The following is an 8,198-nucleotide window of genomic DNA, read 5'->3' as shown; positions in this document are numbered from 1 at the left end:
TNTGACCTAAATATGCGTACATAAATTTTTTTTTTACTTTTATGTTAATTATTTGTATCTATTTTAAACATAATTATTGACTCGTAGCAATTTAAAAGCTTCTATATTTTTTTAACTTGTTTTAATGACATGAAAGAAGAAGGTTGAAAGAGTTTTGAATTGTTAGTAAAATATATAATAATTGATTGACATGACATGACATGCTTGTCAATTTTAATTTTCTCTGATAAATAATAGTTTTCTAAAGTAAATATAAGAAATCAATGAGAAAATGTGAGGTAAATTATAACAATAATTAGTTTCTGTGCTTTACCAATTTGATTTGATTATTCAATATGATTTAAAAACTGTTCGAATTTTTTTCATGGAGGTTTCAAAATTTCTGAGTAAACGAATCTATTGCTGAGTTAATTCGTATGTTCTAAAAGAATGAACATTCTCTGCGTCCAAATTTGTCATTGTATGGAGCAAAGAATGGATAATACTTTGACTCGTTTTTGCTTGATTCAATGCAATGCCTTCTCGTGCCATCATCTTTGGAAATTGAGCTTTTACTTTTAAATACCGTATCTAACATCATATAAAAAGTATTTTTAGTCTCCATGACCTCACTTTAGTACCTAAATCACTAATAATTGATAGAATCGTTTTACATTTCTTTAGGCTAAATTCATTATTCTTCTAAACTAGCCATTTACTCAGTTTATCACAGTTATTAAGCCACATTCCTCTGGCATGTCTTTTATATTGTCTATCATTGAGAGACAATTGCATACATAATTCACTTCTCTTCTTGCTAGTGGCTCAGTCACATATGGAAACCAATTTCCCAAAGATTCTATTGTGGATGTTTAGCAGTCCAAAACGGTATAATTCGATGTTGAGGTAGTAACGAGTCATTTGACCCATTCAAAATATGCATCACACATTTCTGCAGATTGTTATTCCTAATGTTGTCGTTCATCACCTGGTGTTGAGATCTGCAAAAAATCAGAATAACGTTAATAAACCCTTTTGTTGAGTATATGTGTAACGTAAATACAAATTTCAAAGATTTTGTCCATTGATAAATGACTAGTGGCCCAATTATAACACTAAGATGATAATATACCAAAAATATGTCACATTTTATTTATAACAGATGTAACAGTATACTGCTTACAGTGCTTAAATGCCGAGATGTTTTCAAGGAAATAAAAAGCACAGACTAGTGGGCCAATTTTAGTTATTGTTTGTCGTAGTAGTTGTCAGGTAAAAGGAACTAAATAAAGCTACTTGAAAGACGTTATACATGCTAAACGTTATGTCGACTACTTCAGACTCAAACCTAGTTAGAGGAAAGACAAGACCAAAGAAATTAAAGACAATAGGTCATTATTTTCCTATTGAAATGTCACCGACTGTAAAGCCTACTTATTGCCTTTGATAACGGTAATCTATAGAATAGACGGAAATAAGCTAGCTGACCCTTTCTCTTAAACTTCTACATTTGGATGACAGTATTAGAATCAGGATGGATAAAGCAAATAAAAGAAGACATGTGACTAGAGCCAGGAAATTAATGTCTAGGCGTGGTCTGTTTCAACCCACTTTAAAAACTACCATTATTTATCACAATTTCTGTTATTGATCAGACCCTTTGATATAATATCATGATTATAGAATTAAATATAATAAGAACATCATCAATATTATTTAAAATGAAATTTAATTATTTGAATACAGGTGAAGTTTTATATTTGCCTTCGATCTATTTGATCATACACTATCTTTAGAAGATTGTTCGATGGACTTATAAGTTCAAACTAAAAAATACAGCAGAAACCAGGAGCAGTTAGGTAAAAAAAAAACATGATACCAATTCTAGAGTGCTTATATATCACACTGAGCAAAAATGGTTCGTGCCCGACACACTGTCTGCTACCTTTGGCCCAGCCGACACCACAAAAGGGTCTTTTGGCTCGATCAAAAATTATTGGTTCCACTAAAAATAAAGTTTATTTTCTTTGACACATCTCAGAATGTACAGAATGGCCAATACAAGACAAATTATTTGCTGCGTTTTGCCTCCCAGACATGCACAAAGTTGACCCTACCTATATGACAAAACTGGTCTAGATAATCATAAAGGGTACTGATTGAAAGAATGAAAGGTGACATTCAGTACAAAATGACCCTTGCCAGACACATTGTTTGCTACATTAGGCCCTGCAAACACTCCAAAAAGAAGGTAAAAAACATAATAGGTTTTTGGACATTTTCAGTCAGTTGATAGAAAGTATGATTACATCAAGTGTACAATTATTACAAAAAACGTAACATTATCATTGTTACGTTTGTAAGACTGTTATTATTGGACTATCGTGAAGCTAATATACCGGTTCACGAAAAAATACGTAGGCCTAATATAAAACAGTCGATTTAAAAACAAAAGTGAGGACAGCCCCATACCCCCCTACCACTTGCCCTCGCCCCATCGTTTTACAAAGCACACCAGAGTTAACAGTCTTTCTTTTCAAGATTTAATCAAGATTTAAAGGAGCACCTTCAATATCCGTTCGACCAATTATACCTTAGTTTTTAGAAATTTGAGCCTTCAAATCCATGTGTATCCATTATTATTCATGTTTGGAAGTTAAAACTGCGACTCGAATTTTAGTGAGACTATCCCATATACAGAAAACACGTTTTAGTACTTCTTAAGACTATTACAGCACAATAAAGACTCAAATCAATCCCCGATAATGGCGACTACTCCCCTTTAACTCTATTCAAGATTTAATCAAGATTTAAAGGAGAACCTTCACTATCCGTTCGATCAATCATACCTTAGTTTTAAGAAATTTGAGCCTTCAAATCCATGTGTATCCATTATTATTCATGTTTGGAAGTTAAAACTGCGACTCGAATTTTAGTGAGACTATCCCATATACAGAAAACACGTTTTAGTACTTCTTAAGACTATTACAGCACAATAAAGACTCAAATCAATCCCCGATAATGCCGACTGCTCACCTTTAACTCTGTTCAGTGTGAGAAAAGTCGAACCACAAACTCAAACCTTTGTTTTCACAGCTTTGGTGTGGGCGGAATTCAGGGTTACTAAAAGATACTAAGTTTAATGCAGGTATCAACTAAGGTCAGTTTTCAAGCGGAGTTCTTTGATGCTTGTATTTGACGAGACTTAAGTTCTTAATAGGTATTTCTTATATTATCAAGCTCCCACATACTGCCATGTTCTTTATAGCGAGGAATTGCAACAGAACTTTCATGTTTCTATCTATTGCAATGTTCAAAAGGTAATTTTCTATTTTCTATTCATTGTGATCGAATTTGTTGTGTTTTGCAGATGATCACTTTGAAAGAAAATTCCAATGACCAACGTAATCCGGATTCATTATCTCTAACCAGATGTGGTTTAGGTGTGGAACATCCATTTCTGAACAATAACTCACAGACGTGGCAGCTCTGATTGAATGAGGACACCCAAATTGACTTAAAACAATGCAGCTCAGAGTTCAGTTACTTGGTGAAGAGTCAACATATGTTTGGTAAGCGGAAAGCTTTATATAAATTCAGTTAAATTAAATATTACTTTTATATTGTTTTGAATTTTAGTAATTAAATTTGAGAAAGCGTCCGTTCTTAATTCATTTTCAGATGTACAGATGTTTCTCCCTTGGGATATTTACGAGTATGTCTATCGGAATAAAAATGCAAGGCTCCATTGTCTAAATCAAATTTATACGCCCAGTTCTTTTGAGAACTTCTTCTGATATTTTCTTCCGACACCGGGCCAATAAAATTATCAACGGAAATTATTGTTTTAATCTGTTATCTTATTCTGAAACACGAGAATATCTTTCTTTTCATATTTAATAGAGTTAATATTCAAAACTATATTGCTGAAGTTTAAGTGGTGTAATAAAAGACTTTGTAAGGAATGATTGCTCTATTTGGATTTTTCCAGATAAAAAATTGTATGGTTGATTCGTGTAGTATCTACTTTGAATTGATTTACAATCAGATGGTGGTATATTGTCGTCACCCATGTCCGTCCGTCCACAATTGCTCGTGAACACTCTAGAAGGCACAATTCTTGAATGATTGTGACAAAACCTTGTATGATTGTTTGTAATCACTCAAGAATGAACGCTATTGAAAATCAGAAAAATCGATAAATATTTAGTATGAGTTATTGTCCTTGCTTTTGAAATGCTCGTAAACACTCTAAAAGGAGCAATACTTGTCGGATTTTGATGAAACGTGGTGTGAGTTTTTGCTATCACTGAAGGATGAACACTATCGAAAACGTGTTCAATTTTGTAGCCCATGAACACTTAAAAGAAACAATTCTTAATGGATTTTCACGGAACTTGGTGTGAGTGTTTGTAATCAACCAAGGATGAACCCTAACGAAAAATCAGAAGAATCGAAAAATATTTAGTTGGAGTAATTGCCCTTGTTCTTAAAAACGCGTACAACTTTTATTCTGTAAACACTCTACAAGTCCCAGTTCTTGACAGATTTTGACGACACTTGTCAATATTATACGGTATCGCTCCAAAAAGTTCAAAAGACGTGTAAGACTGAAGGTTGAATATTTTATACTGGTAATTGTTTCTGTACTGCCAAATATCTAAAGTTAAAGCTGCCAGTGGGCGTATATTACCTCGCCTGGCAAGCTATCCTAGTTTATTTAAGAATCTGATCAAACCTGGATTGCCTGTGTAAATCAAAGAGATAAAGGTTAAAATTCCTTCCCAACTTTATAACATTTTTTTACAAAAATACGTAGATGCGAATCAAAAGCTGGGACAAGAATCAGTCAGTTCGGGACAGTTCGTTATTCGACATTTTATAACGAATTACTATATACAAAATGGAATTATGCTTTTCTTTGCCACTACGACTTGTGAACGAATAAAAACTGAATAACAAACCATTCTTTACTCGACATATTTGTTTTTTTTTGGAAAAAGTTCAACCCATCCTTTCCGTCATAAACATCAACGTCTTATCCATGTCCAAGAATAGACAGCAATCCTGATACTAATAGTAATTATTGAAGACGTACAATGTCAACGAAGATTGTCTTTGAGTTTTGTCTTAGAGGTTACAAATCGGCTTTAGGCGTCTTAGAAACAGGATAATAATGTGTATGATAAGAAGACAAGTGATTACCTATAAGTGATAAATCAAGATCAAATATTCATCTGGATCGAGTAAACTGTTCTAAATGACATTGATATTCCAATCGCAGAGGTATATATATCTGTATATGGTTTCGCTTGAGTCATTTGCACTGTATATAGTCGAGTAACTCGAACTTTAATTCAGAGGAGTCCTCATTATTCACCAATAGATCTAGTTCTAGAGTCTTGGTTAAAAAGCGAACACCGAATTACATTTGAGATCTACAAGTGAGATGTTACTAGGAGTGCATGGCATGCAAATTATTTTGGTGTATTTATGGTATCATAATAGATTAATTATTATTGATTGGATGTTGTACATTGCAATGTCCAAATTCTATGTAAACTAATGAGCATTTACCTCTGTGGCTAACACTGACTGTCTCCTGCTTATAAACACCCGATTTTCTCTCTTTTTGATTTTGTTTTAATTTAACTCGTCAACAACCGAAGTTCGGCCTGAATAACTCACTAGAAAACTTTTTGTCAAATGAAATTTTACATTCCTTATTTAAAACTAATATTGTCGTGACTTCACATGACTGGTTTTTAATGAAACTTCAATCATTCTATAAAAATAATAAATATATATTGGTATTGTTAAAATGCCAAGCAGTTATGACAGATGAAAAGGTTAAAATAACGATTAATCAGATTTTCGCGTATTTTGTATCTCATAAAGAAATTAGAGTATTTATAAAAAACATATAACTGTCATAGACAAAATCATTATCTCCGAATATGAATATTATCATTTTGATATTTATATATCTATTCAATTAATATCATTATCTCTATCATTTTTTATCTAAATAGCCTTTTAACATTTTCAGTATCTCTAGCAGTATAAAATTAATATCATTATATCAGTATCTTTCACCAATATAGCAGTATTTCTATCATTATAATAATACAATTATCTCTATCATTAAATTATCAACATCTTTCATGAATGTAACAGTATCTCTATTATAATAATACAATTATCTCTATCATTAAATTATCAACATCTTTCATGAATATAGCGGTATCTCTATTATAATAATACAATTATCTCTATCATTAAATTATCAACATCTTTCATGAATGTAACAGTATCTCTTTTATAATAATACAAGCATATCTATCGTTAAATTATCAGCATCTTTCATGAATATAGCGGTATCTCTATTATAATAATACAAACATCTCTATCATTAAATTATCAGCATCTTTCATGAATATAGCAGTATCTCTATTATAATAATACAAGCATCTCTATCATTAAAGTATCAGCATCTTTCATGAATATAGCAGTATCTCTATTATAATAATACAAACATCTCTATCATTAAATTATCAGCATCTTTCATGAATATAGCGGTATCTCTATTATAATAATACAAACATCTCTATCATTAAATTATCAGCATCTTTCATGAATATAGCAGTATCTCTATCATTATGATAATAAAAGCATCTCTATCATTAAATTATCAGCATCTTTCATGAATATAGCAGTATCTCTATTATAATAATACAAGCATCTCTATCATTAAATTATCAGCATCTTTCATGAATATAGCAGTATCTCTATTATAATAATACAAGCATCTCTATCATTAAATTATCAGCATCTTTCATGAATATAGCAGTATCTCTATCATTATGATAATAAAAGTATCTCTATCATTAAATTATCAGCATCTTTCATGAATATAGCAGTATCTCTATTATAATAATACAAGCATCTCTATCATTAAATTATCAGCATCTTTCATGAATATAGCAGTATCTCTATTATAATAATACAAGCATCTCTATCATTAAATTATCAGCATCTTTCATGAATATAGCAGTACTATCATTATAATAATACAAGCATCTCTATCATTTAATTATCAGCATCTTTCATGAATATAGCAGTATCTCTATTATAATAATACAAGCATCTCTATCATTAAATTATCAGCATCTTTCTTGAATATAGCAGTATCTCTATTATAATAATACAAGCATCTCTATCATTAAATTATCAGCATCTTTCATGAATATAGCAGTATCTCTATTATAATAATACAAGCATCTCTATCATTAAATTATCAGCATCTTTCATGAATATAGCAGTATCTCTTTTATAATAATACAAACATCTCTATCATTAAATTATCAGTATCTTTCATGAATATAGCAGTATCTCTATTATAATAATACAAGTATCTCTATCATTAAATTATCAGTATCTTTCATTAATATAGCAGTATCTCTATTATAATAATACAAGCATCTCTATCATTACATTATCAGCATCTTTCATGAATATAGCAGTATCTGTATCATTATAATAATACAAGTATCTCTATCATTGAATTATCAGTATCTTTCATGAATATAGCAGTATCTCTATTATAATAATACAAACATCTCTATCATTAAATTATCAGCATCTTTCATGAATATAGCAGTATCTCTATTATAATAATACAAACATCTCTATCATTAAATTATCAGCATCTTTCATGAATATAGCAGTATCTTTATTATAATAATACATACATCTCTATCATTAAATTATCAGCATCTTTCATGAATATAGCAGTATCTCTATTATAATGATACAAACATCTCTATCATTAAATTATCAACATCTTTCATGAATATAACGGTATCTCTATTATAATAATACAAACATCTCTATCATTAAATTATCAGCATCTTTCATGAATATAGCAGTATCTCTATTATAATAATACAAACATCTCTATCATTAAATTATCAACATCTTTCATGAATATAACGGTATCTCTATTATAATAATACAAACATCTCTATCATTAAATTATCAGCATCTTTCATGAATATAGCAGTATCTCTATTATAATAATACAAACATCTCTATCATTAAATTATCAGCATCTTTCATGAATATAACAGTATCTGTATCATTATAATAATACAAGCATCTCTATCATTATATTACCAGCATCCTTCATGAAAATAGCAGTATCTCTATAATAATACTAC

The sequence above is a fragment of the Lottia gigantea genome (genome assembly GCF_000327385.1).
Source record: "Lottia gigantea unplaced genomic scaffold LOTGIsca_33, whole genome shotgun sequence".
Lineage (NCBI taxonomy): Eukaryota > Metazoa > Mollusca > Gastropoda > Lottiidae > Lottia > Lottia gigantea.
This window is presented reverse-complemented; position numbering follows the sequence as displayed.